The sequence below is a fragment of the Anolis sagrei genome, chromosome 2 (genome assembly GCF_037176765.1).
Source record: "Anolis sagrei isolate rAnoSag1 chromosome 2, rAnoSag1.mat, whole genome shotgun sequence".
Classification (NCBI taxonomy): Eukaryota; Metazoa; Chordata; class Lepidosauria; order Squamata; family Dactyloidae; genus Anolis; species Anolis sagrei.
Genome location: NC_090022.1, coordinates 59,217,596 through 59,230,356, shown reverse-complemented (window position 1 = coordinate 59,230,356; position 12,761 = coordinate 59,217,596).

The window sequence follows — 12,761 nt, the reverse complement described above, 5'->3', positions numbered from 1 at the left end:
CAGTGAAAACTTGGCACTAGTGCAAAAAGTAGACAAAACATGGCACCTAATTCTGACATTTTCTCCTGACTTCTTCAGTTCTCCTTGCCATTTCTTGTGTTATTGCATAGTATTTTCCAGCCCTCAGGACTGACTTGAAGTGAAGAGAGGAGTGTGTATGTAGAATGAGTTGCTGAAAAACAAAGCCCAGTCTTGCACAGGTGCACCATTGGGTGGGGTTTGTATAATACAAATTCATACAATTGGATTTAGTCCAAAGGCACAGTTAGTCTTACCGCAAATACAGTTCACTTAAGGTATTTCCACAAACACTGCTCACACACCCAAGAGAGAAATCAATCTGTGCCACACATTTCAGTTTATCATGGAGGATAGGAACAAACTATTAGGACTGCCTGTACATTATCTAAAGAAATGAGAAACGAGAGGCATTTTTGAATTTTTTATTGTCTAATTTTGTGGGTGGGAGGGGAGAGGTCTGACTACAAACAGGTCAAGGATGTGGTAAGAAGCAAAGACACAAAACATCAGCATTAATTACCATTGACTACATTTAAATGATAATGGATGAGGATGATTAGTGCTTTTTCATCCCATGTTTCTGGGTCTTTCCTAAATGAGACATAGCTTCATCTCCCTCACTTACAACAAAAGGGAAGGGGGGGGGGGCAAAAAAGAGTTGCTCAAGCTTCTTTCATCACATATAAAGTAGTATTCAGACTAGACACAGACTACAGAAGGACAGAAGGAAACCTAGCCAATTGCAGCACTATGATTGTACTTTAACTGCCATTCCAATATATTATGAATCATTGGATTTGTAATTCTATGAGCCTCTCTAAGAATTATAAATATCTAAACTGCAGATCCCAGGAATCCATAGGATTCAGTCATGAAAACTAAGGTGGAACCATAGTGCTATAACAGTAATGTGAAGTGGCCTCAAATGCCAGGTAAATGCAACAAGGACATCCCATGCACAGTTTGGAATATCTATACCGGATTTTAGTCCAGATTTTAAAGGGTATATCCAAGGTGCTCAGCCTTTTCTTTAAAAAGTTTCAATACCCCGTAGACATAGACACACCAGATACCACTGATAGCATTGTACTCTTAATTATTCAAATAAGTGTATGTCTGTCTGTAAGAAATAAGATCAAAGATAAGTACATAACTAGAGTCAATTATTGAGTCTTTCCTATGAGTTCAGAAAGATTGAACACAGTCCTTTGCTTCAGCCAGGCAGTTTATTGCTATTTTCAAACATCATGCCACATTGTCAACTAATGCAGGTGCTGTTTGTTGTTGTGTACCTTCAATAATTTCTGATTTATTACTACCCAAAGGTGAGTCTGTCACAAGGCTTTCCTGGCAAGATTTATTTGAAGCCTCTGTTTAAAGTCACCAGGTGGCTTTATGTGCTTGAGCATTTGAATCTTAGGGTGCATCTACATTCTTGAATTAAAACCAGTTTGACACCACTTTTACTACCATGACTGTGGAATCTTGACCTCTGTAGTTTGGTTTTATTGATAAAACCTTCATTTTCCAACATTTTACAGCATGTAAATTGAATCCTCTTTCCTTGTTCTCCCAATGAATCTAGTTTCATCATTTCCCACAGTTTTCTGGGTATGTCTTTGGTTGCCCTCAATCGTTGTGAAGTAAGAAACCTCTCTTGAACTTTCATGTGTTTTTATAACTTGTGGAATAAATATATGACAGGCAGAAAATCTTCTTGGACAGTCAGCAATTAAGCTTTTGAACTTCTGCCTTGTTAGTGGTCTGCTCCCATTTGCTCAAGGATTTATTCTATCCTACCAATACACCTTAAGCCACGTTTGAATGGTGGAATCCCTAAGTATCCTTAGTTTTTGTGGCAGTATGTTTGCAAAGGTCACTTTGTTCTTTAAGCAAAACCTTCAAACAGAAAAATAGACCATTTTCAGCGAAATAAAAAAGGAAATCCTCCCAGAACATTAAGGACCATTGCAAAAGATGGGATAGTTCCAGAACAGCCCAATATCTTACCAGTGCTTCTGGAGATAAAAAGGCTATATCCAATTAACATACCATGGTCTTTAGTCAGATGATGGAATTAATTTGGATTGGGGTGGAAATCTACTCCCACATCAAAATGCATGCAAACATTGAAATCTGCTTGTGGATCTCTTAAACTGAACTGGGACAATTCTGTGAACCGCAACACTATGATTTCACTTCCACCATCTTAGTTCCATCCTATGGAGTCCTGCAGTTTGTAGTTATGGGGCAGAAGACATTAAGAATTCTCACCCTAAGAATACTCTAGTGCCTCTGAGCAGACAACAAACTCTAGGAATGCACAGGATGTTACTATGGCCCTTAGAGTGGAATCAGACATGGGATACTCAACCTATATTCTACCAAAAGAACATATTCCAGACTTTGATTTTAATGGGTTGCTCCCATTAAGCAATTCCCATCACTCCCACAATTTCCTTTCTTCTTTTACAATCAGGTTGTGGAATTCTTCTTCACCAGCACTTCCCACCAAATCATCATCATCATGCTACTAATAATCCTCAGATATTTTGGGAAGAGGAAGGTGATGGATCAAAGTGGTGAAGACAAAGCTGTTAGAACAACAACAACAACAACCATAAAAATAGAACAACAGTTCCAATACTCCAGGATCCAAGTCCAAAACTCCAAAGCTCCAGTGTCCAAATTCAAAACTCAAAGCACACTGGCTCTTTCAACTCTTTAGGATAAGGTGAAAAGTATGGGAAATAAACTTGAGTTTCAACAGCTAGCTGCATCATGTGCTTACAGGAAGGTGTCTGTCAAGCATTTAAGTTAGGTTAGGTTAATTTCTATCCCATATTTTTTATAATTTTGTAATTTCATGGTGTTCCAATATTGAGGAAAAGACATAATATAAAAGAGTAGGAATAGGAAGAGAAAATGGTATGAAATACGTTATTCAGTGGGTGTACCCTACTTGAGATGAATAATTGGATTTAGGCATATGTGTGCAGGTCTTGCTATAACCAGTCATTACTTGCTTCTTGTTTTAATTTAAAAGGTTATCCCCTGGTTTAGTTGAATGAATTTTCTTTTTCTTTTTTCCCCCTTATCTAAGGAAAACATTTCTACCTGAGGCCAAAGTCCTGCAATTAATTTTACATGGAGCTGCTTCAAAAACAGTCCAGAAACCATAGCAGCTTCTGTTGAAACATTGGAGGTTTGGGTTGGTTTTTTAAAAGAGACTTAATAGGTGGGAGGGCTGCAACGTTTATAAAAGAACAACTCCCTGCAGGACTCCAGGAGAAGCAATTCACCTCTCTTTCATGAAAAAAAATTGTTGGTATAAGACTGGTTCTCAGTTTCTATCCAGGGATTATTCAATTCAGTAAGGCTTCAGCAATGAGGAACTCTTCTTCAAGACACCTAAACATTTAAGAACTTCACAGCAGACTGTTCTGGGTTCACTTCACTATTCTATGAAATTCTCTTGCCACTCCATGTTGATTTTAAAGAAATTGGTGAAACATAACTCCTCCACAGTCTCAATTTGACAGTAAAATTCTCAGGCCTGCATTATATTTTCAGTGTAGACTCATATAGTGCAGTTAAATGCATTATATGCCTTTATTTATTTATTTATTTATTTATTTATTTATTACACTTGTATACCGCTAATATCTCAGCCTAAGTCGGCGACTCATTGCGGTTTACAACATCTAAAACAACAATATTCAATTTAAAAACATAAAAACACATATAAAATACAGAATTATTGGGCCACCAATAACAATCCAAATGCATCTCGTAACTGGAATCACAATCCAAATTCGTCGTCTGTAATTACCAATCCTTAATCGTCAAATTCGTTTCGTCGGATTATCCGAATGCTTGTTCAAACATCCATGTCTTTAGTTTTTTCCGAAACGCCATCAGCGAGGGGGCTGACCTTATCTCTATAGGGAGGGTGTTCCAAAGCCGAGGGGCCACCACAGAAAAGGCTCTGTCTCTCGTTCCCGCCAGCCGCACCTGTGAAGCCGGCGGGATAGAGAGCAGGGCCTCCCCAGAAGATCTTAGGGTCCTGGCAGGCTGATAGGCTGAGATACGTTCGGATAGATAAGTTGGGCCAGAACCGTTTAGGGCTTTAAAGGCCAACGCCAGCACTTTGAATTGAGCCCGGTAGCAGATCGGCAGCCAGTGGAGCTGGTACAGCAGAGGAGTTGTGTGCTCCCTGTGCCCCGCCCCTGTTAGTATCATGGCTGCCGCCCGTTGGACTAATTGGAGCTTCCGGACCGTCTTCAAAGGCAACCCCACGTAGAGAGCGTTGCAGTAATCAAGGCGGGATGTAACCAGAGCGTGGACTACCGTGGCTAAGTCAGACTTCCCAAGGTACGGTCCACTTTCCTCCTTTGCCTTCACTTTACTTCAGTTGCTGCAAACTTTCAAAAGTGCAAAAGTTAGTTACATCAGTAGGAGAGAAATGAGAGCTGAGGAGAAAAGGAAGAAAAGTCTTAAGACTCCAGTAGGCTCATTTGGGTTTTTTCCCCTTTTTCTTTTTCAAGGTTTTCCTAAATTCAGTATATAAATGCCAGGATTTCTCTACTTCAGTTAGTGACTTTGTGTGCCCTTCCTCATTCATCACTTTTTCTCTTATTGCCTTGTTACACCCTTTTGAGTATACTGGTATTTTTCTCCTTATGTCCCAGTTTTAATCCGTGGAATATTAGAGAATATGGTCTTAATGGAGTAGGCAGAATATTGTAAAACAAAATCAAAAAGCCATAGGGAAGATAGTTTATCATGGTTCCCTCACCTGATGTGGAACAGTTGCAGTGTATGTGCAGTAGTTAGCTAGGATAATGGATAAGAAAATCTGTGCCTGGCAAGCATATACTATACCAGAAAGGCCAGGACAAAGGAACAGCTACAAGGTTGAAGATAAGCCATGGAGGTTTAATACAATTCAGCCCAAAAAGATGCAAATAGAAGCAAGTTGTTTCAAAATGTACAGGCACAAGCATTCAGAGAAATACAAAATGTCTTATACAATTTGATAGCCATTCAAACTTCCCATTCCTTTTTCTGGTTGGCTGAAAAGGGGTCTGTGCAGGATCTACACCCTGATTGGCTGGGGGCCTCTCTGACATTGCCACCTCCAGGCAGGGATTCCCTTGGTGGGGGAAATGCCGGCTGACGATTGGTCAGGGGAGAGACCAACCAGCTGATGTGATGCCCCCCTGGAAGGATGTTAAAAATGTTAGTGAGCTTTTGATTAGCTCAACTGTCCAGTTTCATGTTGAACAAAGATAGGAGCTTCAGGAAACAAAGGTGCGAAACTCTTGGAACAAAGTATTGCTCCTGGGCCATCAGGGGTTCAGTTGTTCAATAAAAGAGCTAACAAATGCACATGTACTTAAGTCTCTGTTTCCACAGGAAGCAATCTTTCAGCCTCGAGTGAACCATGCAGCAATACAAACAGTCCTGGTATTATCTGGACTGACACGGAAAGTCTCCTTTCTTTGCACAATGGATCTGATGGTTACCTGGCCTGGGAATCATTGAATCCAGGGTCACGGAATCCAAGGTCATGGAAGATTAGCTGTCTCTGGGCTACATTTCTGATACATTTAATGAAGTCGTTTATATACATTTTATATAAGAAATAGATACAGTCTATCGTCAAAGGATACACATTATACAGAAAATCATAAAAACTGATACAATTTATTGAAGGGTTAGATTCTTTAGGGGGTGAAGCTGCTGGTAGTCCTCTCTTGATCTCTCAATGCCTCAAGCTTGGGAAGTCCAGAAAAGATTTTTTTAAAGAAAAACCATATACTTACTTCTAAGCACTTGGTGAACTATAAATCTGGAGGAGGGCACCGTGGCTCAATAACATATGGGCCAGACCTTCTGTAGCCCACTGAAAACAGCAAAAACTTGATCTTGGCCAGAACTACCCTCCTTGTGAGTGATCTTGGCACAATCTAAAGACTACTAGTCCTACAGGAGGGAGAGCTCAGAAGGCTCACATCTTGTCTGATGCAATAAATGAACAAAAAGGTTTTGGTTCTATGTATGTGTGTGTTTGCTTTATTATTATGTTGCATTGGTTTTAATTTATGTCTGGATACCTTGTTTTACAATTGTATTATATAGTTTTATATTTATGTTGTGTGTTGAGTATACCTTATCTGAAATTTAAAAGCTTAAAACACAGAACTTTCCAAATATTTCATATTAGTGATAAACTTTTTAGCCATGCATCATTTTGTGACACAGTAATTCAGTTTTACTAGCAAACCAGGAGTTAAACCAGCCTCTTGTAAGAGATATGAATCTATACATAAATTGTAATAACAACATTTATGGAGACACAACATATCTCATGAAAACCTTCCCCCCCCTCCCTCTCTATATATGATTTATTGGTTCTTTTCACATAGATTCATAAGTGTCTTGTTATGTTCACACAACACACCTATACACTGCAGCCGATACACAAATGTGTCACAACACGCAGTTTGGAAAGCTATGTAATAGTGGGTAGGAAATCACAGATCATTTTAAAAGTGGCTCAGTTTTTTGCTACTATAAAATTAAAGAGTCAAGTTCTGAATGATTTTAGTGGTTAAAATTCAGCTAACATTTTAACTATTTTCTGTTGATATGTATTGCATACCATGTTTTAGCTCATATATATTAATTATGTTTTATTTGTATGTACCACATGCCACATACCATGATTTGTCTATGGTTTTAAATTATGTTTATTTGTTTATACCATGTCTTAGAGGTGTTGTATGTTTCAACTATTTTTATTGTTCATTTGCATATACTTGGTATTTATGGTCTGTGGCTTACATAAATTATTGAATATATGCATGTATTCCAAAATCTGAAATCCAAAACATTTCTGGTGCCAAGTATTTTGGAGAAGAAATATTCAACCTGCATATATTTTAGGTTGCTTGCCTTTGTCAGAGCTGGCTGATTCATTTTTTTTTGTGTTGCTGTTCATTTACTTGTAAAGCACCATGTGCACTGGTGGTGCAACATAAATAAATGATAATAACAACTGTTCCAAGTACTTCCCTATTATTATGGATAAAGCACCAATGCTTAGAAAGGCATTACCAGTAAACTGACATAGTAGCTTTCAACTGCAGAAATAAGCAATTTAATGGCCTCTTCCACTGTTGAAAGCAGTGAAACAGTGCCTTTTACTGAACCACCTACCCTTTAAAAGATGTGTTAGGCATTCTAGCTACTACTAGTCATTCTTCATATGTATTTTGTGCTGCAATGGAATCAAAGGAGTGGCTTTTAAGACACTTTAGAGACAATTGCCTTTTTGCAACATGCCTCTTTCAGGGCATGTTGAGTTTCTCTAGGGAATTGCCTATTGGCTTTTTGGCATTCTTGTGAATTTCATAGGATTTTCTTAGGCAACAGAGGTGGTTTTGCCAGTTTCTTCCTCTAGGAACTGGCAAAACCACCTATGGCTATTCCTTACTTAAGAAAATTCTGTACAATTTATGGGTTGCCATAACTCCATACCACTCCTTCAAAACAAAACAAAATAAGATAACAGCACAAGCTATCATACTAGATGCCTATTTTTTTCAAAAACAACATTCTGAATCAAAACGTGTCCAATGAACAGTAATGGAATAGAAGAAACCCATTATAGTCAATTTAGCAAGGGAGATAAATGCATGAAAGCAGTCTTATATGTGCCTGCCTCACCAGAACATCACAAGCAAAAGGGAACACTGCACTAAAGTCCTGGTACCAAATAACTACACCTAGTATCTACATGCTAAAAATGCACTATCCAAAAATAATTTAAATGGCACTTCAAATAAAATAAAATGCATAGTACCCACTGCAGGATCTGAAAATCTACATTTGTCTGCTATTGCAGGATCTACATGGATCAAATCAAAATCACTGGAGACTTTAAAAAAAAGTTGGGAACCTTTGATTGACTTTTTACAAAGAAAAGAGAATAACACTGCCTGTAAGCTTTGATCATTAGTAGATTTGGTAAAACAGTCAAATATATGAATGGTAATTAATTATAATCAGATAACTTACTTGATATAATTTATATCATAATAGTTATGCAAGTCAGAAGTCAAACTAAATTCTTTACTATCCGTGTTCACTCTTCACTATTTTTTCTTGTTTATACTTGTTTGTATATCTTTTGATTTTTTATTGTGTTGGAAAATGATTAATAATTTGTTTATTTATGTAAATATATGTTACAGGCATCTGATCTAGGTCAAGAGTATTACAAAACACATGCAAATCAGGGAGTTTTTAAAACTTTTCCCTAAATGTTCCAGTTCTAATCCATACACACACTGCAAACAGCCCAAAAGATAAGTACAGTAATTGAATAAGAAACTTACAGAAGATATAGAAATCAGATGTACAGTATTGCCCTTATCATGCAAATAATTTTGGATAGGTAATCACTCTTTAGCAAAACAAACATTCATCATATCTTGCACACACCTAGCTTAGAGCTTAGCCATATGCCATGTAATTTCAGATAGAAATATTTCCCATTCGTTTTTCAGATTTCATGATAATATGAACTAATCTGCACAAACTTAAAAAAAAAACCTTTAACGCCATCACAAAATTGCGCCATCACAAAAATGCTTCAATAATTCTAAAACTATTGTAAGAATAAAAAAGTTATCAAGAATCCTATATAAAATGACAACCTGGATCACGTTATAAAATCATTTCCCTTCTGTAGGTAGTATATACATGTGTTGATTTTCCTCTTATTTGAAAGAAGAACTTGAATGCACTTCAGTGCTCCAGAAATGCTGACCTACACAACTGAAGGTCAGTATTTTTAAAAACTAAAGAACACTGGTCAATATACAAGTGAAGAAAAATGGAACCAGATGTCAGTAATCACACCACAGAAATTGCATTTACCCAGAAGTGCTATTTTAAAGCACACTACATGTTGATCTTCTGTTTCTGTGGCAGAATACATTCTTGGCACCCAAGAAGGATTTCAATGCATTAGGCCAGCCTATTTTAAAAAGCAACTAATCTGCAAGTTTTGCTGACATGGCACAGATTGAGAAATCAAATATGGAGTTAAACAAGTTGCTCTTGGCGGATTTTATTATCTCTCCTCCCACCTACTTTTTGTGGTCCAGTCAAGTCCTCTTTGCTTCTAGGTATTCATTATGCTTTTCCCAAGAAAAATCTGTTAACCTTGTCATATACACTAGAAACCAAATCTGACTGGATGTTCCTTTGTGTGCAAGTCATTCTTGGGTGTACAGTTACAGGACTGTAGCTACAAGAAGGGTGTAGTAAGTTACAGGAGGATGAAGTGGGCATTGATGTTTTCCTGCATTACCCAAATTTCTAGCATTAAAATATAGGTTAGGCATCCACAGAATACATGCATTGAAGTAATAAAAGGAATGTAACACAGCAAATACCAACATTCTAGGTGTTAACAATTTACAGTTTCTCACCCTCTGCAAGGCTAGACATTGAGGGGGCGCACGAAGGAAAAATTCATGTATGACAAATTCTTACACAGGACAATGCTTTATTTTTGCCTAGCCACCCCACAAAACCCCTAAAATGGAGTTGAAAACCAAATTTAAGCAAACTGAATGCAAAGAATGAACCCAAAGAGGCAAAAGGCCTCTAGTATTTCATACTGTTAGGCAAGAATATCAGCAGAGAAAATCTCTACTGCAGACCTACTCAGCACATGACTCACATGAACACATAATATGCACACATGCATACAACTGAGGAAAGAGTAAGGAAAAATTGGTACCTTCTACTGCTGTTCCTGCTTTGGAGCAGGTGGCATCTTCTCCAACTTTGATCATTTTATTGATGGGGACCACCAGTATCAACTCATTTGCAATCACACAATAATAATTAATGTAACATGCCAACAAATTTAATCCCACATATTGGGGCATCTTACCTATGTCTAACTTGTGAAAACCATTAGTCAAATATTGTTTCATCTATATACTGTGTTTCTTCAATTCTAAGGTGCACTTTTATCACTATATAGAGGGAGTCTCCAAGTTATGAACAAAATAGGTTCTGTAAGCTTGTTCTTAAGTTGAATTTTTTGTAAATCAAAACAGGTGTATTTTTAAAGTGTATCTCTAGCCAAAAATGAGTGTGTGTAAGTTTTTGATAGCATAGGGAAGGGCTAACATCCCTGCGATGTTTGTTTTGCTGTCTGTGCCATTCAGAAGATTTCACCCCACTTTCTGTCCCTGTGATAATTGAATTTTGGGAAATTTGACTTGTTGTGGAAACAAGGATTAATGAGAAAGCTTCAGTGAAGACACCTTTTCACGATGAATGAATTTTCCTTCCGAGGATTAGATTTTTCTCACTTTCTGTTGTCTCACCCCTGTTCTTAACTATAAGTTGTTTGTAAGCCAGATCTTTGTAACTTTGGGACTGCCTGTAAAAACAATTGTGGGATAGATAGATAGATAGATAGATAGATAGAGAGAGAGAGAGAGATAGATAGCGGTACTGAAATTAGTGTGCATCTTACAATCAATGGTGTCTTAGACTCAAACAAACACAGTAATGAAGCTAAACGTATAGCCACATTCCAATTGCATAATTCTCCTGCCGGAAGGACTATAGTCAGTGAAACTAGGGGCACACCCACACAGTACCTTTATCCCAGGAGTTCCTGGTTAAAAAATGCAGTTGGCCAAATGACATCCCCTAAAAACACTGGCGGAGTCGCTACAGAACACCAAAAACATGAGATTTTCAGTTGTGGGAATATCCCAGTTCTGACTGAAAATGCAGATATTTGAATCTCTGTATGACCCTACACTCAGAAAACACAGGATTTTAAAGATTGGTTTGTTCCCATGTTATACATGTTGGTTCCTGATTGGTTATGTCCTAAAAACATGGCAACATGGGTTTTTTTAGTGTATATGTCAGGAGCGACTTGAGAAATTGCAAGTCACTTCTAGTATGAGAGAACTGGCCATCTGCAAGGACATTGCCCAGGGGATGCTCAGATGTTTTACCATCCTTGTGGGAGGCTTCTCTCATGTGCCCACATGGGGAGCTGGAGCTGACAGAGGGAGTTCATCTATGCTCTCCCCAGATTTGAATTTCCGACCTGTCGGTCTTCAGTCCTGCTTGCACAAGGGTTTAACCCATTGCGACAGCAGGCACAACAGTTTACTAGAGGGCAAAAACCTTATCCTGGTAAGAGACACTTTGTCTTCCACACGTTTAATGAAGTTGACACACAAACAAACGTTTTGCCATGTAATCAACTTTCCCCCTGGAGAATCCTCCTGGAGAGATAGGGCAGGTTATAAATAAAGTATGTTGTTGTTGTTGTTTCCCCATCTTTTACGATAAAAGCAATTGGAAACAGACATGTGTAACTCAGGAACATCACCCTGTTGTTCCCAGGCACAAATAGACAACCAACCTGTCTGGACAGATGGCCATGCAGCTTCTGAATAATAATAATAATAATAATAATAATAATAATAATAATAATAATGTTTTGTTTCTGGCTTGTCAGTTACTGTTTAATAGTGTAGTCTGACTTTGAAAGAAGTGGTTTTACTCCACAAACTTTGTGTGCAAAAAAACCTTCATTAAATATGTTGAGGATGGAGTTTCTCCTGCCAGGACAGTTTTCTCCCTCTGGTAAACTTTCACCATCTTTTAAGGATAAAAGCAATGAGGAACAGATATGTATGACCCAGGAACAAAACTTGAACAAATCAATGCATATATTCACATCTGCACATGCTGAAATTTCAAGTGGACGTCCCAAGGCGGCCATCTTGCAGGCTTCAAAATCCTGTAACAAAGCAGAAAGTCAGGACATCACAGGCAGAAATCCCGGGACCAACAGGTCTGTGTTTGGACTTGCTCTCAGGTTCCGGGTTTGTTTGTTTGTTTGGGGGGGGGGGGTTGCCCCTCATGGAAAACCTGCAATTTGGTGCTGTCTGGAAGCACCCTAGGAAAGAGGAAAATTCCTTATTCAGTATCAGTGTGCTCCCAAATTTTGGGCAAATGGGCTAGGAAACCTGCCAAAGACATTGTAAAGTTGAGTAATGGTGTCTGGGTAGAGGAGAAGATCCATTGCATTTATAGTGATCTTCAAATGACAATCATAGATTAAAAATCAGGAGAACTGGGGGAAAAGCCAGAATCAAATTTTCTATTCATCACTTCTCCTCTTCATCTTTATCCCTTAAGGATTTTCTTCCTGTTTGTAGTGCAATTTGAAACAAAATGTAGGGCACAGATGAACAAAACATAAGGCTTCCAAAGACAGAATAATAAAGCAATCAACTGTTTGCCATGGAAAAGTAAGTTGACTCCAGCTTCCTTACTCCCAACAGCTTTCAAGTCATTTTCAATTTCTGACAAAATTAAAGAAAACCTATTTCTTTTCCAGATTTGTTCCAAGGTGACTTTCCACTACCCTCCTCTGAAGCTGAGAGGCTGTGGCATGTTCAGGTCACACAGTGGATTTCTATTGCTGAGCAGGAATCCAAACTCTGGTATCCTAGAGTTCTAGGACCCATCTACACTTACCATGTAAGGTAGGATGAACCCAGCAGAGGAATAAATTTAAACATTGAACTGATTACATGGGGAACCCCGGGAATTGGGTTGAGACCTGGATCATGCTTATATGCACCAAAGAGGTTGGCTTCGGCTCAGTTCCA